Source organism: Bombina bombina, chromosome 5, assembly GCF_027579735.1.
Source record: "Bombina bombina isolate aBomBom1 chromosome 5, aBomBom1.pri, whole genome shotgun sequence".
NCBI lineage: Eukaryota > Metazoa > Chordata > Amphibia > Anura > Bombinatoridae > Bombina > Bombina bombina.
Window position 1 is genome coordinate 1018348853 of NC_069503.1, and position 27163 is coordinate 1018376015.

Genomic DNA, 27163 nt, shown 5'->3' on the forward strand with positions numbered 1-27163 from the left:
TATAAAGAATAAGATGCACAGATCCTAATATAAAAATCCTGTATAAAACTGTTTAAAAACTTACTTAGAAGCTCTCAGTTTAGCTGTATTTAAAAGGAAGCTGGAAAGCCCACTGCAAGTGGGAAATTAGACCCTCCCCCCTCCCCCTTCTTTTGCATATGAAAAGACCCTTTACACAAACAGGAGCAAGCTGGAGAAGGTAGCTGACGGTATTCACATAAAACTTTGGGGCTTGGTTAGGAGTCTGTCTAAATCTATGAAAGAGCTGACAATTTCCTCACCCCCAAAAAATAATCCTGCAAACTGAACCTCAGACAACAATGTGAATAAGCATGGCCCAAACAACACACAAAAGATACAGCATATTAATTAACAAACATTAAAGGGATATTAAGCAAAGATTAGCCTTAGAATAGTATGTAGTTGTATTTATACCATTATCTCAGTTTTTAGCTATTGATAAGTGTAAATGTTTAGTTTCTATAAAGTAATGGGAGCTGCCATGTTTGAAATAGATTTCTATTTATCTCTGTCTTTTGTGGAGAACAATTAGAGAAAGATATATAAACTATGCAATAGAGTTTGTATAAGCGTGGCCTTGTGGAATTCCACACAATCTTGTTTGTATGAGTCTGTTTCATTGTCTGTTTTATATCTGTTCCTAATTGTTTGCAGTAGGATAGTGAGATAACTTAAAGAGATATGAAACCCAAATTTTTCTTTTGTATTTCCGACAGAACATAACATTTTTAAAAAAGTTTCCAATTTACTTCTATTATCAAATTAGCTTACTGTAGTTCCCATGATATTCTGTGTTGAAGAGATACATCTCTAGAACTACATGGAAGGAAATAGTGCTGCCATCTAGTGTTTTTTAAAATGGATAACATTCTTGCAAAACTGCTGCTATATTACGCTCCAGAAATAGGCCGGCTCCAAAGCATATGTCCCTGCTTTTCAACAAAAGACACCAGGAGAATGAAGAAAAATTGATAATAGAAGTAAATTAGAAAGTTGTTTAAAATTGCATGCTCTATCTGAATCGGGAAATAATAATTGTGGGTTTTATTTTCCTTCAAGTTTAGATGTCGCAGCATCCATTACTTTATAGAAACTCTTGGAATTTAAAAAACAACAACCATTTTCAGAGTTAAATTGCAGGAAAAGGGGACAAAATAAATAATGCAAGTATATTACAACGTTTTTAAACTACACATAATTAAACATTTTATATTACAATTTCATACTGTTTAATATCTTTTTAGAATGTGAATCAGTCACATGTTATATGCCTACATATATATACTGTATTTACAGAAGAAAGTGCTAACTGACAAGCTGGGATGCCTTGTCAGATGCAGTTCAATTTTTACTTTATTTTTCAGTGTAGTTTATTCTTAGGTAAGCCTTTGCATCCAATTTGATTATTCTTTCACTCTGAAAAGCAGAAACAAACAGAAGACGCCCCCAGTGCAATACTGTAATATGCAGCTCCAAACCATTTCAGTGCATAAACATGATTCACACAGTCTGGGAACTTTTAGTGTCCAAGCTCACTAAAATGTAGGGGTAATCACCCACAGCAGCTAAGTAGTGCCTCCAATTAAAAACTTTTATTAAAAATGAAAAGCACATTAAAGGATCAACAAAGTTACCTTTTGTGATATAACAAAACTGCAATGCGTTTCTCAGCTATAAGTGCTGTTTCGTTAGACATGTTTTGTCTAATGCTGAACAATATTTTAAAAACCTTTGTAACCAATCATAAACCATGTAATTAACATACAAGTGATTTTCACACCTGTAAAATATATAAAAAGCAATCACAACTCCATTAACCCTCTATTTTCACATCTGATATATGAAACAATGTTATAACCCCTTTTGGACATAGAAATTAAAGTTTTTTTGCATTATACCTGTCTTGGATTGGAGAAAAAACAGCAGTAGAGTGTAAAGATAATAATTCCAATATTATATTACTAGTAGACATGTGCGGTTCGTTTCGGATTAATTCGGAAATTCGGTAAATTCGGTAAATTCGGAGATTCGGATCGATTCGGATTTCCGAATTAAAATACTTCCGAATCTACCGAATGAATCCGAAATAGCTGCCGTATCTCCGAATAAATCCGAATTAGCTCGTTAAAATTCGGCATTTCCCCATAGGAAACAATGGGAGTTTCGGCTGAAAAAAAACTAACACCGCAGCCCCATTGTTTCCTATGGGGAAACACTAAGTCTGCACCTAACACCCTAACATGTACCCCGAGTCTCTAAACACCCCTAATCTAACACTTATTAACCCCTAATCTGCTGCCTCCGCTATCGCTGACACCTGCATTATTTTATTAACCCCTAATCTGCCGACCGAATATCGCCGCCACCTACATTATAACTATTAACCCCTAATCTGCTGTCCCTAACACCGCCGACCCCTACATTATAGTTATTAACCCCTAATCTGCCCCCCCACGTCGCCGCAATCTAACTACAAGTATTAACCCCTAATCTGCCGACCCGATATCGCCGCCGCCTACATTATAACTATTAACCCTTAATCTGCTGTCCCTAACACCGCCGACCCCTACATTATAGTTATTAACCCCTAACCTGCCCCCCCCAACGTCGCCGCAATCTAACTACAAGTATTAACCCCTAATCTGCCGACCCGATATCGCCGCCGCCTACATTATAACTATTAACCCCTAATCTGGTGTCCCTAACACCGCCGACCCCTACATTATAGTTATTAACCCCTAATCTGCCCCCCCCCAACGTCGCCGCAATCTAACTACAAGTATTAACCCCTAATCTGCCGACCCGATATCGCCGCCGCCTACATTATAGCTATTAACCCCTAATCTGCTGTCCCTAACACCGCCGACCCCTACATTATAGTTATTAACCCCTAATCTGCCTCCCCCCAACGTCGCCACAATCTAACTACAAGTATTAACCCCTAATCTGCCGACCGCAAATCGCCGCCACTATAATAAATGTATTAACCCCTAAACCGCCGCACTCCCGCCTCGCAAACACTATAATACATTTTATTAACCCCTAATCTGCCCTCCCTAACATCGCCACCACCTACCTACAATTATTAACCCCTAATCTCCCGCCCCCAACGTCGCCGCTACTATAATAAGGTTATTAACCCCTAAACCTAAGTCTAACCCTAACACTAACACCCCCTAACTTAAATATAATTTAAATAAAACGAAATAAGTTTACTATAGTTAAATAAATGAATCCTATTTAAAACTAAATACTGACCTGTAAAATAAACCCTAAGATAGCTGCAATATAACTAATAGTTACATTGTAGCTATTTTAGGATTTATTTTTATTTTACAGGCAACTTTGTATTTATTTTAACTAGGTACAATAGTTATTAAATAGTTATTAACTATTTAATAACTACCTAGCTAAAATAAATACAAATTTACCTGTAAAATAAATCCTAACTTAAGTTACAATTACACCTAACACTACACTATCATTTAATTAATTAAATAAATGACTCATATTTAAAACTAAATACTTACCTGTAAAATAAACCCTAATATAGCTGCAATATAACTAATAGTTACATTGTAGCTATTTTAGCATTTATATTTATTTTACAGGCAACTTTGTATTTATTTTAACTAGGTACAATAGCTATTAAATAGTTATTGACTAATTAATAGCTACCTAGTTAAAATAATTACAAAATTACCTGTAAAATAAATCCTAACCTAAGTTACAATAAAACCTAACACTACACTATCATTAAATAAATTGACTACAAGTACCTACAATTATCTACAATTAAATAAACTAAAGTACAAAACCCCCCCACTAAATTACAAAAAATAAAAAAACCACTAAATTACAAAAAATAAAAAAATATTACAAGAATTTTAAACTAATTACACCTAATCTAAGCCCCCTAATAAAATAACAAAGCCCCCCAAAATAAAAAAAATGCCCTAACCTATACTAAATTACAAAAGTTAACAGCTCTATTACCTTACCAGCCCAGAACAGGGCCTTTTGCGGGGCATGCCCCAAAGAAAACAGCTCTTTTGCCTGTAAAAAAAAAACACAATCCCCCCCCCCCCACATTACAACCCACCACCCACATACCCCTACTCTAGCCCAAACCCCCCTTAAATAAACCTAACACTACCCCCCTGAAGATCTCCCTACCTTGAGTCGTGTTCACCCAGCCGGGCCGAAGTCTTCATCCGATGGGGCAGAAGAGGACATCCAGACCGGCAGAAGTCTTCATCCAAGCGGGGCAAGAAGAGGTCTTCCATCCATCAGAAAAGTACAAAAAAACAAACAAACACTAAATTAGCAAGAATAATAAAATATTACAATAATTTTAAACTAATTACACCTAATCTAAGCCCCCTACTAGCTATTAATATAGCTTCAATATAACTAATAGTTACATTGTAGCTATTTTAGGATTTATATTTATTTTACAGGCAACTTTGTATTTATTTTAACTAGGTACAATAGCTATTAAATAGTTAATAACTACCTAGCTAAAATAAATACAAATTTACCTATAAAATAAATCATAACCTAAGTTACAATTACACCTAACACTACACTATCATTAAATTAACTAAATAAATGAATCCTATATAAAACTAAAGACTTACCTGTAAAATAAACCCTAATATAGCTACAATATAACTAATAGTTACATTGTAGCTATTTTAGCATTTATATTTATTGTACAGGCAACTTTGTATTCATTTTAACTAGGTTCAATAGCTATTAAATAGATATTGACTATTTAATAGCTACCTAGTTAAAATAATTACAAAATTACCTGTAAAATAAATCCTAACCTAAGTTACAATTAAACCTAACACTACACTATCATTAAATAAATTAACTACAAGTACCTACAATTAAAAAAACTAAACTAAAGTACAACCCCCCCCCCCCCTAAATTACAAAAAATAAAAAAATATTACAAGAATTTTAAACTAATTACACCTAATCTAAGCCCCCTAATAAAATAACAAAGCCCCCCAAAATAAAAAAATGCCCTAACCTATACTAAATTACAAAAGTTAACAGCTCTATTACCTTACCAGCCCTGAACAGGGCCCTTTGCGGGGCATGCCCCAAAGAAAACAGCTCTTTTGCCTGTAAAAAAAAAACACAATCCCCCCCCCACATTACAACCCACCACCCACATACCCCTACTCTAACCCAAACCCCCCTTAAATAAACCTAACACTACCCCCCTGAAGATCTCCCTACCTTGAGTCGTGTTCACCCAGCCGGGCCGAAGTCTTCATCCGATGGGGCAGAAGAGGACATCCAGACCGGCAGAAGTCTTCATCCAAGCGGGGCAAGAAGAGGTCTTCCATCCATCAGAAAAGTACAAAAAAAACAAACAAACACTAAATTAGCAAAAATAATAAAATATTACAATAATTTTAAACTAATTACACCTAATCTAAGCCCCCTACTAGCTATTAATATAGCTACAATATAACTAAAATAAACCCTAATATAGCTGCAATATAACTAATAGTTACATTGTAGCTATTTTAGCATTTATATTTATGTTCCGATCAGCCAATAGAATGCGAGCTCAATCTGATTGGCTGATTGTATCAGCCAATCGGATTGAACTTGAATCTGATTGGCTGATTGAATCAGCCAATCAGATTTTTCCTACCTTAATTCCGATTGGCTGATAGAATCCTATCAGCCAATCGGAATTCAAGGGACGCCATCTTGGATGACGTCACTTAAAGGTACAGTCACCTAGTCGTCGGATCAAGAAAGAAGAGGATGCTCTGCGTGGGATGTCTTCAGGATGCTGCCGCTCCGCTCCGGATGGATGAACAGAGAAGATGCCGCCTGGATCAAGACTTCTGATGGATGGAAGACCTCTTCTTGCCCCGCTTGGATGAAGACTTCTGCCGGTCTGGATGTCCTCTTCTGCCCCATCGGATGAAGACTTCGGCCCGCTGGGTGAAGACACGGTAGAGAGAGATCTTCCGGGGGGTAGTGTTAGGTTTATTTAAGGGGGGTTTGGGTTAGAGTAGGGGTATGTGGGTGGTGGGTTGTAATGTGGGGGGGGGTATTGTGTTTTTTTTTACAGGCAAAAGAGCTGTTTTCTTTGGGGCATGCCCCGCAAAAGGCCCTGTTCAGGGCTGGTAAGGTAATAGAGCTGATTACTTTTGTAATTTAGTATAGGGTAGGGCATTTTTTTATTTTGGGGGGCTTTGTTATTTTATTAGGGGGCTTAGATTAGGTGTAATTAGTTTAAAATTCTTGTAATTTTTTTTATTTTTTGTAATTTAGTGTTTGTTTTTTTTGTACTTTAGTTTAGTTTATTTCATTGTATTTAATTGTAGGTACTTGTAGTTAATTTATTTAATGATAGTGTAGTGTTAGGTTTAATAGTAACTTAGGTTAGGATTTATTTTACAGGTAATTTTGTAATTATTTTAACTAGGTAGCTATTAAACAGTAAATATCTATTTAATAGCTATTGTACCTGGTTAAAATAAATACAAAGTTGCCTGTAAAATAAATATAAATCCTAAAATAGCTACAATGTAACTATTAGTTATATTGTAGCTATATTAGGGTTTATTTTACAGGTAAGTATTTAGTTTTATATAGGATTAATTTATTTAGTTAATTTAATGACAGTGTAGTGTTAGGTGTAATTGTAACTTAGGTTAGGGTTTATTTTACAGGTAAATTTGTATTTATTTTAGCTAGGTAGTTATTAACTATTTAATAGCTATTGTACCTAGTTAAAATAAATACAAAGTTGCCTGTAAAATAAATATAAATCCTAAAATAGCTACAATGTAACTATTAGTTATATTGAAGCTATATTAATAGCTAGTAGGGGGCTTAGATTAGGTGTAATTAGTTTAAAATTATTGTAATATTTTATTATTTTTTGTAATTTAGTGTTTGTTTGTATTTTGGTACTTGTATGATGGATGGAAGACCTCTTCTTGCCCCGCTTGGATGAAGACTTCTGCCGGTCTGGATGTCCTCTTCTGCCCCATCGGATGAAGACTTCGGCCCGGCTGGGTGAACACGACTCAAGGTAGGGAGATCTTCAGGGGGGTAGTGTTAGGTTTATTTAAGGGGGGTTTGGGTTAGAGTAGGGGTATGTGGGTGGTGGGTTGTAATGTGGGGGGGGGGGATTGTGTTTTTTTTTTACAGGCAAAAGAGCTGTTTTCTTTGGGGCATGCCCCGCAAAAGGCCCTGTTCAGGGCTGGTAAGGTAATAGAGCTGTTAACTTTTGTAATTTAGTATAGGTTAGGGCATTTTTTTTATTTTGGGGGCTTTGTTATTTTATTAGGGGGCTTAGATTAGGTGTAATTAGTTTAAAATTCTTGTAATATTTTTTTATTTTTTGTAATTTAGTGGTTTTTTATTTTTTGTAATTTAGTGGGGGGGTTTTGTACTTTAGTTTATTTAATTGTAGATAATTGTAGGTACTTGTAGTTAATTTATTTAATGATAGTGTAGTGTTAGGTTTTATTGTAACTTAGGTTAGGATTTATTTTACAGGTAATTTTGTAATTATTTTAACTAGGTAGCTATTAATTAGTCAATAACTATTTAATAGCTATTGTACCTAGTTAAAATAAATACAAAGTTGCCTGTAAAATAAATATAAATGCTAAAATAGCTACAATGTAACTATTAGTTATATTGCAGCTATATTAGGGTTTATTTTACAGGTAAGTATTTAGTTTTAAATATGAGTCATTTATTTAATTAATTAAATGATAGTGTAGTGTTAGGTGTAATTGTAACTTAGGTTAGGATTTATTTTACAGGTAAATTTGTATTTATTTTAGCTAGGTAGTTATTAAATAGTTAATAACTATTTAATAACTATTGTACCTAGTTAAAATAAATACAAAGTTTCCTGTAAAATAAAAATAAATCCTAAAATAGCTACAATGTAACTATTAGTTATAGTGCAGCTATCTTAGGGTTTATTTTACAGGTAAGTCTTTAGTTTTAAATAGGATTCATTTATTTAACTATAGTAAACTTATTTCGTTTTATTTAAATTATATTTAAGTTAGGGGGTGTTAGGGTTAGACTTAGGTTTAGGGGTTAATAACCTTATTATAGTAGCGGCGACGTTGGGGGCGGGAGATTAGGGGTTAATAATTGTAGGTAGGTGGCGGCGATGTTAGGGAGGGCAGATTAGGGGTTAATAAAATGTATTATAGTGTTTGCGAGGCGGGAGTGCAGCGGTTTAGGGGTTAATACATTTATTATAGTGGCGGCGATTTGCGGTCGGCAGATTAGGGGTTAATACTTGTAGTTAGATTGTGGCGACGTTGGGGGGAGGCAGATTAGGGGTTAATAACTATAATGTAGGGGTCGGCGGTGTTAGGGACAGCAGATTAGGGGTTAATAGCTATAATGTAGGCGGCGGCGATATCGGGTCGGCAGATTAGGGGTTAATACTTGTAGTTAGATTGCGGCGACGTTGGGGGGGGGGCAGATTAGGGGTTAATAACTATAATGTAGGGGTCGGCGGTGTTAGGGACACCAGATTAGGGGTTAATAGCTATAATGTAGGCGGCGGCGATATCGGGTCGGCAGATTAGGGGTTAATACTTGTAGTTAGGATTGCGGCGACGTTGGGGGGGGGCAGATTAGGGGTTAATAACTATAATGTAGGGGTCGGCGGTGTTAGGGACAGCAGATTAGGGGTTAATAGCTATAATGTAGGTTGCGGCGATATCCGATCGGCAGATTAGGGGTTAAATAATGTTATTATAGGGTTTGCGATGTGGGGGGCCTCGGTTTAGTGGTTCATAGGTAGTTTATGGGTGTTAGTGACTTAGTGTACTAAATGGGTGTTAGTGTACTAAAAACATACCGAATTTCGGAACGGAATAGAACCGAATTCAGCCGAATCCGAATAAATCCGAAACGAATTTATTCGGATCCGAATAAATCCGAAACAAATTTATTCAAATTTTGCCGAATCCGATTCGATCCGAAACGAAATTCGAAAAGTCCGAATCGATCCGAACCGAAAACGAACCGAATTTTTTAGAGGTGCACATGTCTAATTACTAGTCATAAAGCCAATGTACACAGGACATTTTCTGCAGTGCAGCAGTTCCCACCCACCCGGTCACGCCCCTGCCACGCCTGCTCCTTACTGGTCACGTCCCTGTCATGCCCGTCCATGCCCTCTTCACACCCACTCCCCTCCACTGACTGATCCTTCCTTACGGCCAGGTATGTTTGTCCTTGCAAAGTCTCTACTGTGCATGACAGCTTCGGACAAACATACTTGGCCATTAATTATATAGGTTTATGTACCAAAATGCAATAGTTTTGCAAAAAAGAAAAAGACTGTTAAACTCCAATGCTTTATTACCAAAAGAGAAGAAATATCTTTCAAAATATTTAATCCTTCATACTAAATAACTTTATTGAAGCCAAAAAAAGTCCTGCTGGACTAGTACACGCATGCACACACACACTAAAAAATTAGCTTAAACTCATATACCATTTTCTAACCCCTCAAGAGTGAGGTCAAGATAATTAGTGTACTTGCAGTGATATTCATGCATGAACCCTAGACCTATCTTATTCTTGATCTGCAAGTACACTAATTATCTTGACCTCACTCTTAAGGGGTTAGAAAATGGGTCCATCAAAACAACAGTGTATAGGAAACCCATATTGGGTACTTCAGTGCTATATGGCACGAGCTGTCACCCCAGACATGTACCACAGGCTATAGCTAAGGGTGAATTCATTAGGCTGAAGAGAAATTGTTCAGACCTCAATGATTTCAGGAGGCTCTCTATGGATCTGGAGCATAGACTGAAAGAGAGGAGATATCCTCACACTGTAATACAAAAAGCCAAACAGGCAGTCTTGCACAGGTCAAGGGAGAGTCTCCTTGAATCTAAATAACATAATAATAAAAATGATCATGATAGAGTAACCTTTGTTACTGGACACAGCGCACAATACTCACAAATTTGTGCCATAGGACGCAATCATTTCTCGATATTAAAAGCTGATTATAAACTTGTTGATACAGTTAAGAAGGAGTTACGATGCTCCTATAAAAAGAGTCCAATGTTTTTAACAGTTCCTGGTTAAAACATCTGGGCATGTTCAAGTGTGGGCACTAGATATGTAGACCCTGTTAATTTGTTAAGGTAACAACAACTTTTACCAGTTATGTTACACAAAGGGTTTATAATATTGGCTCATGTATACACTGTACATCTAAATATATGATGTACCTCATTGAATGTACCCAGTGCAGGATCCAGTATGTGGGACATACCTCTAGAGATGTAAACACTAGAATTAGGGAGCACTTTTCCTCTTTCAAAACCACAAGATCAACAACTCCAGTGGTCCAGCATTTTGGCATCTATCACAAGGGTGACCTCAATTCCTTTACATGGTGTGCCATTGAAAAAATAGGTAGACCAAGAAGGGGCGGAGACATTGACCACCTCCTAGCGAAGAGGGAAGCATACTGAATCTTTACACTGGGTACAAGGATACCCAGGGGTCTTAACTCAAGGTATGATATTATGAATATCTGGGAGTAGGCAAACCATGTGAGTAAGAAGTGTTCTACCTTTCCAGTCTGTAGAGTCATAACTCGAGGTATGATACTAAGACTATCTGGGAATAGACATCTATGTGAGAATCAACTGCTAGATTTAGAGTTTTGTCGGTAACGACCCGAAAATCTAACACCGGCTTTTTTCTGGCCGCACCATAAAAATAACTCTGGTATTGAGAGTCCACATAAAGGCTGCGTTAGGCTCCAAAAAAGGAGCGTAGAGCATATTTAACGCAGCTTCAACTCTCGATACCAGAGTTGCTTACGCAAGCGGCCAGCCTCAAAAACGTGCTCGTGCACGATTCCCCCATAGAAAACAATGGGGCTGTTTGAGCTGAAAAAACCTAACACCTGCAAAAAAGCCGCGTTCAGCTCCTAACGCAGCCCCATTGTTTGCTATGCGGAAACACTTCCTACGTCTGCACCTAACACCCTAACATGTACCCCGAGTCTAAACACCCCTAACCTTACACTCATTAACCCCTAATCTGCCGCCCCCGCTATCGCTGACCCCTGCATATTATTATTAACCCCTAATCTGCCGCTCCGTAAACCGCCGCTACTTACATTATCCCTATGTACCCCTAATCTGCTGCCCTAACATCGCGGGCCCCTATATTATATTTATTAACCCCTAATCTGCCCCCCACAACGTCGCCTCCACCTGCCTACACTTATTAACCCCTAATCTGCCGAGCGGACCTGAGCGCTACTATAATAAAGTTATTAACCCCTAATCTGCCTCACTAACCCTATAATAAATAGTATTAACCCCTAATCTGCCCTCCCTAACATCGCCGACACCTAACTTCAATTATTAACCCCTAATCTGCCGAGCGGACCTGAGCGCTACTATAATAAAGTTATTAACCCCTAATCCGCCTCACTAACCCTATAATAAATAGTATTAACCCCTAATCTGCCCTCCCTAACATCGCCGACACCTAACTTCAATTATTAACCCCTAATCTGCCGACTGGAGCTCACCGCTATTCTAATAAATGTATTAACCCCTAAAGCTAAGTCTAACCCTAACACTAACACCCCCCTAAGTTAAATATAATTTTAATCTAACGAAATTAATTAACTCTTATTAAATAAATTATTCCTATTTAAAGCTAAATACTTACCTGTAAAATAAATCCTAATATAGCTACAATATAAATTATAATTATATTATAGCTATTTTAGGATTAATATTTATTTTACAGGTAACTTTGTATTTATTTTAACCAGGTACAATAGCTATTAAATAGTTAAGAACTATTTAATAGCTAAAATAGTTAAAATAATTACAAAATTACCTGTAAAATAAATCCTAACCTAAGTTACAATTAAACCTAACACTACACTATCAATAAATTAATTAAATAAAATACCTATAATTATTTACAATTAAACCTAACACTACACTATCAATAAATAAATTAAATACAATACCTACAAATAACTACAATGAAATAAACTATCTAAAGTACAAAAAATAAAAAATAAAATAAGTTACAAAAAATAAAAAAATATTTACAAACATAAGAAAAATATTACAACAATTTTAAACTAATTACACCTACTCTAAGCCCCCTAATAAAGTAACAAAGCCCCCCAAAATAAAAAAAAATGCTCTACCCTATTCTAAATTACTAAAGTTCAAAGCTCTTTTACCTTACCAGCCCTGAACAGGGCCCTTTGCGGGGCATGCCCCAAGAAGTTCAGCTCTTTTGCCTGTAAAAAAAAACATACAATACCCCCCCCCAACATTACAACCCACCACCCACATACCCCTAATCTAACCCAAACCCCCCTTAAATAAACCTAACACTAAGCCCCTGAAGATCATCCTACCTTGTCTTCACCTCACCGGGTATCACCGATCCGTCCTGGCTCCGATATCTTCATCCAACCCAAGCGGGGGCTAGACATCCACTGAAGAAGTCCAGAAGAGGGTCCAAAGTCTTCATCCTATCCGGGAAGAAGAGTAGATCCGGACCGGCAACCATCATCTTCCAAGCGGCATCTTCTATCTTCATCCGATGAGGACCGGCTCCATCCTGAAGACCTCCACCGCGGACCCATCTTCATCCAGCGATGTCCAACTGAAGAATGACGGTTCCTTTAAGGGACGTCATCCAAGATGGCGTCCCTCGAATTCCGATTGGCTGATAGGATTCTATCAGCCAATCGGAATTAAGGAAGGAATATTCTGATTGGCTGATGGAATCAGCCAATCAGAATCAAGTTCAATCCGATTGGCTGATCCAGCCAATCAGAATATTCCTACCTTAATTCCGATTGGCTGATAGAATCCTATCAGCCAATCGGAATTCGAGGGACGCCATCTTGGATGACGTCATTTAAAGGAACCGTCATTCGTCGTTCAGGATGGATGTTCCACGTCGGAGGTCTTCAGGATCCTGCCGCTCCACTCCGGATGGATGACCATAGAAGATCCCGCTTGGATGAAGACTTCAATCGGATGGAAGACTTCTTCTGCCCCGCTTGGATGAAGACTTCATCCGGATCATGGACCTCTTCAGCCCCCCGCTTGGGCTTGGATCAGGACATCGGAGGAGCTCTTCTGGATCGATCGGTGAACCTGGTATGGTGAAGATAAGGTAAGAAGATCTTCAGGGGCTTAGTGTTAGGTTTATTTAAGGGGGGTTTGGGTTAGATTAGGGGTATGTGGGTGGTGGGTTGTAATGTTGGGGGGGGTATTGTATGTTTTTTTTTACAGGCAAAAGAGCTGAACTTCTTGGGGCATGCCCCGCAAAGGGCCCTGTTCAGGGCTGGTAAGGTAAAAGAGCTTTGAACTTTAGTAATTTAGAATAGGGTAGGGCATTTTTTTATTTTGGGGGCTTTGTTATTTTATTAGGGGGCTTAGAGTAGGTGTAATTAGTTTAGTATAATATAATTATAATTTATATTGTAGCTATATTAGGATTTATTTTACAGTTAAGTATTTATCTTTAAATAGGAATAATTTATTTAATAAGAGTTAATTAATTTCGTTAGATTAAAATTATATTTAATTTAGGGGGGTGTTAGTGTTAGGGTTAGACTTAGCTTTAGGGGTTAATACATTTATTAGAATAGCGGTGAGCTCCAGTCGGCAGATTAGGGGTTAATAATTGAAGTTAGGTGTCGGTGATGTTAGGGAGGGCAGATTAGGGGTTAATACTATTTATTATAGGGTTAGTGAGGCGGATTAGGGGTTAATAACTTTATAATAATATCGGTGCGGTCCGCTCGGCAGATTAGGGGTTAATAAGTGTAGGCAGGTGGAGGCGACGTTGAGGGGGGCAGATTAGGGGTTAATAAATATAATATAGGGGTCGGCGGTGTTAGGGGCAGCAGATTAGGGGTACATAAGTATAACGTAGGTGGCGGCGCTTTGCGGTCGGCAGATTAGGGGTTAATTATTGTAGGTAGCTGGCTGCGACGTTGTGGGGGGCAGGTTAGGGGTTAATAAATATAATATAGGGGTCGGCGGTGTTAGGGGCAGCAGATTAGGGGTACATAAGTATAACGTAGGTGGCGGTTGGCAGATTAGGGGTTAAAAAAATTTAATCGAGTGGCGGCGATGTGGGGGGACCTCGGTTTAGGGGTACATAGGTAGTTTATGGGTGTTAGTGTACTTTAGAGTACAGTAGTTAAGAGCTTTATGAACCGGCGTTAGCCCAGAAAGCTCTTAACTACTGACTTTTTTGCTGCGGCTGGAGTTTTGTCGTTAGATGTCCAACGCTCACTTCAGACACGACTCTAAATACCGGAGTTAGAAAAATCCCATTGAAAAGATAGGATACGCAATTTACGTAAGGGGATCTGCGGTATGGAAAAGTCGCGGCTGAAAAGTGAGCGTTAGACCCTTTTTTTAATGACTCCAAATACCGGAGGTAGCCTAAAACCAGCGTTAGGAGCCTCTAACGCTGGTTTTCACGGCTAACGCCAAACTCTAACTCTAGGCCCAAGTTTTCTATTAATCCATAATATGCCTATTAACACTTAGGTTTATGGACATTAGGAGTCGCACCTCCATTCATTGTTCCCTCAATTTCAGTGTTTTATTATAACAACATTATAGGGAGTATAGATTTAGATCTAGGGATTTCATTAACTTAATACGGAGGGATTATTTATTAGGTCATGCCTCATTTTCCTATTTTGCTTTCATTATTCCACATTATTCTATTTTCATCTGCATTTAATGTAGCATTTATCTAAAATGATGTGATGTAACTTATGAATTGAGTGGTACATTCCCTAGGCATTGTAACTTATTTTACTGAGTAATGAACATGATAGTATTATTAGATTATTTATTTTGGTGTATTGCCTTTCCTAATTAATTTAGCTTGTACTTTTAGTAACAATATGTTAGAATATAGGTCTTTCACTGTGTCAATATTGTGTATACCATTGTAACTGAGATGTATATGATTGCGGTTTACATGTTATAACCACTATTGGTACTCACGAGTGGGTGTTGTATTTTGTATAACCAATTAGAATTCCTGTTGGTCTTTTTAAACTTGTGTAACACTAAGCACTACAGGCTATGATTACAGCTACCTGAGCCAAAACGCGTAAGCCATTTGTGCTAAACCACTTGTATGGATCCATTCCTTTGCATGTTGCAGTATCCTTGCTTGTAATGTTCAACTTTTAACTATTTGCAATACATTTTTGGATTTTATCTCGTTTGGCGAATCCACCAGTTTTGTATGCTCTATACACATATAAACACATAAATATATATGTATATTATCATATACATATATATTTACACTTTGCTACCATCACTGCGCTACTTATACCATTCGCTGCGTGAGGTTCTCATGCTGTGTCTCACGTTGGAGCCTATGGAAGCTCGCTCTCGTAAGCGCACTGCTTCCCAGCAAAGCGAATAAATAACTTTACTGAAGACAAAAGAAAGTCCTGCCAGACTAGTACACACACGCACACACACACTAATAAAGTTAGCTTAAACTCTGTCCTATAATCCAAATGGATATAGATAATTATCTTAGTATCAGAGAAACAGTTTCAGGTACTATAATTGTAAGGTGGAGAGAAAAAAGAGTAATTGCCCTCTCATAAATTATTACCACCTAATATGGGCCTAGATTTGGAGTTTGGCGGAAGATGGGCTGTTAACGCTCCGCGGGCTTTTTTCTGGCCGCAGCATAAAATTAACTCTGGTATCGAGAGTTCAAAAAAATGCTGCGTTAGGCTCCAAAAAAGGAGCGTAGAGCATTTTTACCGCAAATGCAACTCTCGATACCAGAGTTGCTTACGGACGCGGCCAGCCTCAAAAACGTGCTCGTGCACGATTCCCCCATAGGAAACAATGGGGCTGTTTGAGCTGTAAAAAAACCTAACACCTGCAAAAAAGCAGCGTTCAGCTCCTAACGCAGCCCCATTGTTTCCTATGGGGAAACACTTCCTACGTCTGCACCTAACACTCTAACATGTACCCCGAGTCTAAACACCCCTACCCTTACACTTATTAACCCCTAATCTGCCACCACTGCTATCGCTGACCTCTGCATATTATTTTTAACCCCTAATCTTCCGCTCCGTACACCGCCGCAACCTACGTTATCCCTATGTACCCCTAATCTGCTGCCCCTAACACCGCCGACCCCTATATTATATTTATTAACCCCTAATCTGCCCCCCTCAATGTCGCCGACACCTGCCTACACTTATTAACCCCTAATCTGCCGAGCGGACCTGAGCGCTACTATAATAAAGTTATTAACCCCTAACCCGCCTCACTAACCCTATCATAAATAGTATTAACCCCTAATCTGCCCTCCCTAACATCGCCAACACCTAACTTCAATTATTAACCCCTAATCTGACGACCGGAGCTCATCGCTACTATAATAAATGGATTAACCCCTAAAGCTAAGTCTAACCCTAACACTAACACCCCCCTAAGTTAAATATAATTTACATCTAACGAAATTAATTAACTCTTATTAAATAAATTATTCCTATTTAAAGCTAAATACTTACCTGTAAAATAAACCCTAATATAGCTACAATATAAATTATAATTATATTATAGCTATTTTAGGATTAATATTTATTTTACAGGCAACTTTGTAATTATTTTAACCAGGTACAATAGCTATTAAATAGTTAAGAACTATTTAATAGTTACCTAGTTAAAATAATAACAAAATTACCTGTAAAATAACCTAAGTTATAATTAAACCTAACACTACCCTATCAATAAATTAATTAAATAAAATACCTACAATTACCTACAATTAACCTAACACTACCCTATCAATAAATTAATTAAATAAACTACCTACAATTATCTACAATTAATCTAACACTACACTATCAATAAATAAATTAAATACAATTTCTACAAATAACTACAATTACATAAACTAACTAAAGTACAAAAAATAAAAAAGAACTAAGTTACAAAAAATAAAAAAATATTTACAAACATAAGAAAAATATTACAACAATTTTAAACTAATTACACCTACTCTAAGCCCCCTAATAAAATAACAAAGACCCCCAAAATAAAAGGGCCCTTTGCGGGGCATGCCCCAAGAAAATCAGCTCTTTTGCCTGTAAAAAAAAAACATACAATACCCCCCCCCAACATTACAACCCACCACCCACATACCCCTAATCTAACCCAATCTAAATAAACCTAACACTAAGCCCCTGAAGATCTTCCTACCTTGTCTTCACCATCCAGGTATCACCGATCCGTCCTGGCATCCGGTGCTGAAGAGGTCCAGAAGAGGCTCCAAAGTCTTCCTCCTATCCGGCAAGAAGAGGACATCCGGACCGGCAAACATCTTCTCCAAGCGGCATCTTCGATCTTCTTCCATCCGGTGCGGAGCGGGTCCATCTTGAATCAGCCGACGCGGATCCATCCTCTTCTTCCGGCGTCTCCCGACGAATGACGGTTCCTTTAAGGGAAGTCATCCAAGATAGGATTCTATCAGCCAATCGGAATTAAGGTAGGAATATTCTGATTGGCTGATGGAATCAGCCAATCAGAATCAAGTTCAATCCGATTGGCTGATCCAATCAGCCAATCAGATTGAGCTCGCATTCTATTGGCTGATCGGAACAGCCAATAGAATGCGAGCTCAATCTGATTGGCTGATTGGAGAGACGCCGGAAGAAGAGGATGGATCTGCGTCGGCTGATTCAAGATGGACCCGCTCCGCACCGGATGGAAGAAGATCGAAGATGCCGCTTGGAGAAGATGTTTGCCGGTCCGGATGTCCTCTTCTTGCCGGATAGGAGGAAGACTTTGGAGCCTCTTCTGGACCTCTTCAGCACCGGATGCCAGGACGGATCGGTGATACCTGGATGGTGAAGACAAGGTAGGAAGATCTTCAGGGGCTTAGTGTTAGGTTTATTTAAGGGGGGTTTGGGTTAGATTAGGGGTATGTGGGTGGTGGGTTGTAATGTTGGGGGGGGTATTGTATGTTTTTTTTTACAGGCAAAAGAGCTGAACTTCTTGGGGCATGCCCCGCAAAGGGCCCTGTTCAGGGCTGGTAAGGTAAAAGAGCTTTGAACTTTAGTAATTTAGAATAGGGTAGGGCATTTTTTTATTTTGGGGGCTTTGTTATTTTATTAGGGGGCTTAGAGTAGGTGTAATTAGTTTAGTATAATATAATTATAATTTATATTGTAGCTATATTAGGATTTATTTTACAGGTAAGTATTTAGCTTTAAATAGGAATAATTTATTTAACAAGAGTTAATTAATTTCGTTAGATTAAAATTATATTTAATTTAGGGGGGTGTTAGTGTTAGGGTTAGACTTAGCTTTAGGCGTTAATACATTTATTAGAATAGCGGTGAGCTCCAGTCGGCAGATTAGGGGTTAATAATTGAAGTTAGGTGTCGGTGATGTTAGGGAGGGCAGATTAGGGGTTAATACTATTTATTATAGGGTTAGTGAGGCGGATTAGGGGTTAATAACTTTATAATAATAGCGGTGCGGTCCGCTCGGCAGATTAGGGGTTAATAAGTGTAGGCAGGTGGAGGCGACGTTGAGGGGGGCAGATTAGGGGTTAATAAATATAATATAGGGGTCGGTGGTGTTAGGGGCAGCAGATTAGGGGCCTCTTCAGCCCCCCGCTTGGGCTTGGATCAGGACATCGGAGGAGCTCTTCTGGATCGATCGGTGAACCTGGTATGGTGAAGATAAGGTAAGAAGATCTTCAGGGGCTTAGTGTTAGGTTTATTTAAGGGGGGTTTGGGTTAGATTAGGGGTATGTGGGTGGTGGGTTGTAATGTTGGGGGGGGTATTGTATGTTTTTTTTTACAGGCAAAAGAGCTGATTTTCTTGGGGCATGCCCCGCAAAGGGCCCTGTTCAGGGCTGGTAAGGTAAAAGAGCTTTTACATTTATTAATTTAGAATAGGGTAGGGAATTTTTTATTTTGGGGGTCTTTGTTATTTTATTAGGGGGCTTAGAGTAGGTGTAATTAGTTTAAAATTGTTGTAATATTTTTCTTATGTTTGTAAATATTTTTTTATTTTTTGTAACTTAGTTCTTTTTTATTTTTTGTACTTTAGTTAGTTTATGTAATTGTAGTTATTTGTAGAAATTGTATTTAATTTATTTATTGATAGTGTAGTGTTAGGTTAATTGTAGATAATTGTAGGTAGTTTATTTAATTAATTTATTGATAGGGTAGTGTTAGGTTAATTGTAGGTAATTGTAGGTATTTTATTTAATTAATTTATTGATAGGGTAGTGTTAGGTTTAATTATAACTTAGGTTAGGATTTATTTTACAGGTAATTTTGTTATTATTTTAACTAGGTAACTATTAAATAGTTCTTAACTATTTAATAGCTATTGTACCTGGTTAAAATAATTACAAAGTTGCCTGTAAAATAAATATTAATCCTAAAATAGCTATAATATAATTATAATTTATATTGTAGCTATATTAGGGTTTATTTTACAGGTAAGTATTTAGCTTTAAATAGGAATAATTTATTTAATAAGAGTTAATTAATTTCGTTAGATGTAAATTATATTTAACTTAGGGGGGTGTTAGTGTTAGGGTTAGACTTAGCTTTAGGGGTTAATCCATTTATTATAGTAGCGGTGAGCTCCGGTCGTCAGATTAGGGGTTAATAATTGAAGTTAGGTGTCGGCGATGTTAGGGAGGGCAGATTAGGGGTTAATACTATTTATGATAGGGTTAGTGAGGCGGATTAGGGGTTAATAACTTTATTATAGTAGCGCTCAGGTCCGCTCGGCAGATTAGGGGTTAATAAGTGTAGGCAGGTGTCGGCGACGTTGTGGGGGGCAGATTAGGGGTTAATAAATATAATATAGGGGTCGGCGGTGTTAGGGGCAGCAGATTAGGGGTACATAAGGATAACGTAGGTGGCGGCGCTTTGCGGTCGGCAGATTAGGGGTTAATTATTGTAGGTAGCTGGCGGAGACGTTGTGGGGGGCAGGTTAGGGGTTAATAAATATAATACAGGGGTCGGCGGTGTTAGGGGCAGCAGATTAGGGATACATAAGTATAACGTAGGTGGCGGTCGGCAGATTAGGGGTTAAAAAATTTTAATCGAGTGGCGGCGATGTGGGGGGACCTCGGTTTAGGGGTACACAGGTAGTTTATGGGTGTTAGTGTACTTTAGGGTACAGTAGTTAAGAGCTTTATGAACCGGCGTTAGCCCAGAAAGCTCTTAACTCCTGCTATTTTCCTGCGGCTGGAGTTTTGTCGTTAGAGCTCTAACGCTCACTTCAGAAACGACTCTAAATACCGGCGTTAGCAAGATCCCATTGAAAAGATAGGATACGCAATTGACGTAAGGGGATCTGCGGTATGGAAAAGTCGCGGCTGAAAAGTGAGCGTTAGACCCTATTTTGAGTGACTCCAAATACCGGCGGTAGCCTAAAACCAGCGTTAGGAGCCTCTAACGCTGGTTTTCACGGCTACTGCCGAACTCTAAATCTAGGCCTTAGTATCTGAGATGGATGAATTATCAGCTTAGATATTAGATTGTTACTTGTCTGTTTAAACTGGTATAGAGTGCAGATGTTATGTACATATATTGTGGCAAAAAAATTTAATTATTGGAATTTAAACATAAAGTAACATAATTATCAACTGTAGAAAAAGGATTTAGCTACAATTAGTAAGCAGTTGCATACAATGCCTATTTTAACAGCAAGATTTCAATGTGAATTATACTTGAGCAATATTAAAATATGATGAGTATTGCACAGGTAATAAATTATAAACCATTCATGTGGTATTACCGTACTATACTAACAAAAGCTATTGCTCAGAGATTAGCTTGAAATGTTTAAGAATTTTTAATAGTAGCAGCGTCGTTAGCTATGACCTCAAACTCAGGATAATGAGTTGAAAAGTTAGTTATGTTTTGTCTTGTTCCAAGTTCAGTGCATACGCAAGTAGCTATACTGTTTATAATTAGTTACTAGATACTTAGAGAGCCAAAGTGTTCCCATTGACCGCTATGTAAAGGCACTTTTCTAACACCCTACACCTGCCATCTTTAACCCCTTAAAACTGCCTAGTGCAGTTGCTTTTTATTAAAAAATATACTACATTTTTTTTAATGAAAAACTATAATACCCTCTATTTTGAGGGCATTTGGGGCACTTTTAGAAAATTAGCCAGAGATCATTAGCTGTTTAAATATTGACAAAATAAGTTTTAGTGTCTATAAAACAATGGGAGCTGCCATGTTGTAACTTAGGTTACCTTCTCTGCTGTGGCCAATAACGGACAGTTACAAATAGGTCACTAGAGTGAGCAGCCAATGGCTGTGTGGAATATAACAGTGTTCTGCAGTTCCATTTCTAACAGCAACTGAAAAGCTCTGAATTTCAGAATGGAATTACAGGAAAAGGGGACAAAATAAATAATGAAATTATATTGAGTTTTTATTTATTTATACAGTTTATCATTTTATATTACCATCTCAAAGTGTTTAATGTCCCTTTAAGGACTTCTTTTTTTAGCATTATATTCATTGTAAAGTAGATGTCTCTTCTTCCATACAGAATACTTCATAGCTAGATACACAACGCTAAAACTAAAATTTGCCTTTCTAAAATTCCTTGAGGCACCTCAGTTCTGGCAAGACTTAGATAACCTCACCAGAGTGCTGATTTGTAGATCATCAGGCTTTAAGTATCCAGATAAACTACTAGCTATTGGACTAGATTACAAGTGCAGCACAAAACTACTATAGCAATTGTGTGTTAACGCTCGAGTGCAATCATTACAGCTTCTATTTTTGTGCTCATATTATCTAGTTATTTTTTATCCTTTGAGCAATAGTCTTGGGCACTCTAACAACTGCATGTCAGATAGCGTGGGTGCGCTTGCACTATATACCTCACATAATAGAATTCTATGAGAGTGCACTGTAAAAGTAATGTCAGATATTGCTTGAGTGCTAAAATGAAGGTGCTCAAGCAGTGGAATTCTTTATGTAGTTCTGCATATAACCTTCAAATTGTTGCACTCCACATTATTTGTCAGTTAAAACCTAAAAAGCAGTGTGCAGGCAGTCATAATAGAATACAAACAAAATTAATATAGAAACAGCAATTATATATTTAAAATGGCTAAAGAATGACCAAGGCCGCACTAAAGCGGTGTGAAAAAAATCAGGGTCATTATTGTTTGAGTGTTAATATAATGTGCATACAAACACATTTATAGGGAGTAAGGGACATGAAATCTGTAAAGATGCAATAGATCCGAAAGAGAGGCATATAGACTCGTTACATTGCTCTGTGTGAGGCGCTTCCACTATCTGTGATAGTTAGCACCTGCCCTCTCTCTTGTGAAGGTAATGTTACTAGCGGAGCTAGTGAGCAGCAGTGCATTGTGCATAGTTCAATTATTATTAGAGAGGATGCTCTTCTTATATTTATAATTTTTTTATTTATTTATTTATTTTGTGAAAAAAAACCCAGGGGGGCGCAATACAACAAGAAGTAATAAAATACATGAAGAAGCGAAACGCAATTATTCACAAAAATGGCGTCATAGCAGACACTTCACTTCATGGTGTATGTATTAGTCTGATATGGTCTTGAAGTAACTATCACCCAACCGGGCATTTTAAATTTTTGACTAAAACCGGGAAGAAAAAAAAGGGGGGGGGGGTAAGGGGGGGGTAGAAGGGAGAGGGGGGGAAGGGATGGAAGGGGGGGAAGGGATGGAAGGGGGGGAAGGGGTAGCATCAAAGGGGAGGAGAGGAAAGAGGGAGAGGAGGTTAAGCCTATTGGAAAGAAAGGGGGAGGGGATGGGGAAACCAACAAAACAACAACAACAAAGTTTCCTGTGCAAGTAACAAGACCTGGATCGAATGGCATCATGGGGAAAAGCGGTAACCCTGGCAGGGCGACAATTCAATTTACGTAATAAAAAGTTATATATGAGGAGATTTACATTTACATCCCGTGGTCAGTGCAAGTTAGATGGGTTCTTGGGATAGTTAGTGCTAACACAGGTGGTCTCAGGGGAGGGGGGGAAAAAACATTTCCAGTTAATATGAATAGTCAAAAACAACAGCAAAAACAGAGTCCTCCACCTGGGTGGCAGGGTTTAATTTAGTGATCCGTAGCAGGCAGATAAAGCCCCAAAGTCGCTGGGTTTCGCTGGGAAGGAGGCACCCGGTCCGCTCCGCGTGATTTATCACGTTTTCCTGCATAGATTAGCCCCAACGCATCAGAGTCTTATAGGAAAGATAAGGATAGTTGGAAAAGTGAAAGGAGTAAGAAAGGAAGGAAGGAGCAGGGGGGAGGAAAGAAAGAAGAGGAGAAGAGGGGGGAGAAGGGGAGGGAGAGGGAGGTTAGTATTTTAGGAGTCGTTTAGCCTTCCTATATGTCCGTGACTTCTCAGTCTCTCTGTCATCATAAATGTACTGTTGGCAAAAGGCGATATTATCTGTGTGTAGATGCTGACGGGTAAGGTCAATAGATAGGGTTCCCATTTACTGTAAAAGGTCTTAATTCTCCTCTCTAGGTCTCCCTTGACGTCTGCCTGTTCAATTAAAAGCTGTGCATGCAGGAGGCTAGTAAAATGTGTGATGTGTGGTGGTTTACTAGAAACCCAATGTCGTAGGATCAGTTTCCTAGCTATTAGGATGGCGGTATTTATGAAGCGGTCCTGTGGGGTGCTCCGTGTGTGTCCCTTGAAAAAGAAGACATTGTGTATTGTTAAGACTAATGTCTCGCTATATATCCTATTCAACCAGTATTGTATCTTATTCCAGTATTGAGTTATTTTAGGGCAACCCCAAAACAGATGAGTAATATCCGGACCAGGTAAGGAGCATTTAGGGGATTTAAATTACCAGGGAAGAAATCAATACCACAATGATAATACATTTTCAAATTCACATTACAATCGGAATCATTTCGACCGCAGAAATCAATTTCAACATAGAAACCGATTTCAGCATAAAGATCAATTTCAACACAGAAATCAATTTCAGTATAGAGATCAATTTCAGCATAGTGACCAATTTCAGCATAGAAATCAATATCAGCACAAAAGACATTTCGAATATGAAAATAATACTACTTATCAGAACCACTATATACCACATTCTAGAAGGGAAGAACATAATAGGACAGACTATCATTATAACCCCAATCATTCCAACAGGTTACAAAGCATTAATGAAAAACCTGCTATCTCCACATCAAATAGATATTCTATTTTAGACACAGATGTAATTGAATTTCAGGTAACCACGAGCAAACCCATAGAAGTATCAGACACATCAAATTCTTCAAATGTAGGATCAAATAAAGTGCCTTTTTTAGACAAAGGTCACACAAGCCATCAAAAAGATCCACAAACACCTACACAAGTAAATATATCCCAATCAGCAAGAGCACAAAGGAAAAGAAGAGCATCAGAAAACGAGGAAAGAGAGGGAGAGGAAAACAGACAAATAAAAAACATAAGACAAAGATAGAGAGTAAAGGAATATATAACCTTAGCAAAAACCCACTTGATGAAAATGAGATCGAAATTTTGAATAAAGGATTGTCCTTCGCCCCCACACAAAGGCTAAATAAATTTAATGCATATATCGATGTACATAAATACATAAGAAACATAACAGTAAAAAAATGGTTTCTAAAAACCTCTTTGGAGAGAGAAATCACTTCGAATCAGGATGTGGAAAAAGATAGTTTACCCAAGATACACAAATGTCTCATTTCTCCTCCAGGCCGCCCAATAATATCAGGGATAGGCTCACTTACGGCCAACTTATCGCAATATGTAGATCAATACCTACAAAAATATGTAGTAAGCCTCCCCTCATATTTAAAAGACTCTACAGAAGTTTTGACTACACTACAAAATTTAGAATGGGAAAGTGATTATATTCTGGCCACATGCGATGTGTCGGCACTTTACACATGTATAGAACATCATAAAGTTTTAGAAGCAGTTGAATTTTATCTAAACAAAGATCACTCTCTACCCAAAGAGCAAAAATAATTCATTATAGAGAGTATCAAATTTATCCTTAACCACAACTTTTTTGTTTTTGAGGATACATTTTTCGTCCAGCAATGTGGTACAGCAATGGGAACCAGGTTTGCTCCCAGCTATGCCAATCTGTTTATGGGTCTCTGGGAACATATTTTTCTAGACTCCATAGATCTGGGAGCAAACCTGGTTCTTTACAAAAGGTATATAGATGATATTCTGATAGTGTGGAAAGGGAATATAGAAGATCTAGACTGGTTTATATCTCGCATGAATAACAATATAAATAATTTAAAATTCACTTATACTAGTAGCCACTCAAACATCCAATTTCTAGATTTAGATATAAGAATAGTGGAAAATAAAATCTTTACTAAGACCTATTTTAAACCCGTTGACACAAATAATTATATACATGCGACCAATTGTCATCTAGAAAGATGGAAGGATAATATTCCCAAAAGTCAATTTACTAGGATTCGTAAAAACTGCAATAACGAGGAAGATTATCTACAACAGTCAGACATTTTAATAAATAGGTTTGAAGAGAGGGGATACAAAAAAGAAAAAATAGAAGCAGATATGCTAATGTGTAAGAATAAACCAAGAGAACAACTGCTCAATACACATAAACAAGATAGGCTGCAGAATGGAGAAATGTTTCTCCCCTTTATAACACAGTACAATTGCAATAAAGGGACCATAGAAAGAATAATGAAGAAGCACTGGCCCATCCTGAAAAAAGATGCAGTTTTGGGTTCATCTCTACCCGAATATCCAAAAATAATATATAGAAAATCTAGAAATCTAAAGAATATGTTAGTACCAACAGACCTAAAAAAGAAATCGAATATGAAAAACCAAAAAGACCTATGGGGAAGGGATGTGCAAGGATTTTTTCCATGCTGTACTTGCAAGGCCTGTAAATATGCCACAAAAAGAAAGTCCATTAGATCCACAACAACTGGTAAGGAATTTCACATAAAAGGGACCTATAGATGTACGGACAAACATATTATATATCTACTAGAATGTAGCTGTGGGGCCCAATATGTGGGCGAGTCGGATAGAGTAGCTCGGGATCGTATTAGGGAACACATCTCATCCATTGAACACATGAATGATGATAGAAATAGAGAACTCCCAGTACCAAAACATTTTAAAAAATGCAATAATGGTAATCTGAAACATTTTAGCTACACTATTATAGACAAACTCAGAAAAAATTGGAGAGGAGGGAATCCAACTCATGCCCTCCTAAGATTAGAGGCCAAATGGATCTTTGATCTAGACACCCGAACCCCCAAAGGCATGAATTTGGAGTTCAATCTAGGGAGTTTTATGCAGGAATAATGTATTTATATATTTATATATAGCAAATAAGACATATGTTGAACTTTTAGTCCTCTGATGGACGTCTAGGGATTTAATATGTTCCACACTAACTGTCAATTGAAGATAATATATAATACATTTTAGTATATTAAGACTATAAATTTTAAATTACACGTTTTTAGTATATATATAGGCTCAATGAACCTATTTTTTAATGATACCCATAAATATATACATATAATAATACCCTCTCTATAAACTATTATGCAAAACCATCCTTTATATATATATCAATACCATAGCAGACTGTAATGGACATATTATATTTTCATTCAAGTACCCTGCAATATATTTTTTCTATATTTTTTCTGTTTTTCTTTCATCATTATTTAGTATGTAAAAAAAGTTTTTTTAAATTTTTTAGCCTTACGTGCAAAGCCAAAATTGTCTTCGGCTTGCAAGCAATATCGCTCTCAGAACAGCGCAACCCCTAAGGCAAAAAGAAAACTCTTTTCTATGTTCTTTCCCTCACTCGTAAAATATAGCGCACATATCTGTGTAAACAAATGTATACATATTTTTACACTCAGCTTTTCAAATGTTTGTTTTTGTGTGTTATACCATATATGATATATGGAAATCAACTATGGACGAAATCTGCTACTTTCCTACTTATGCATAAAGT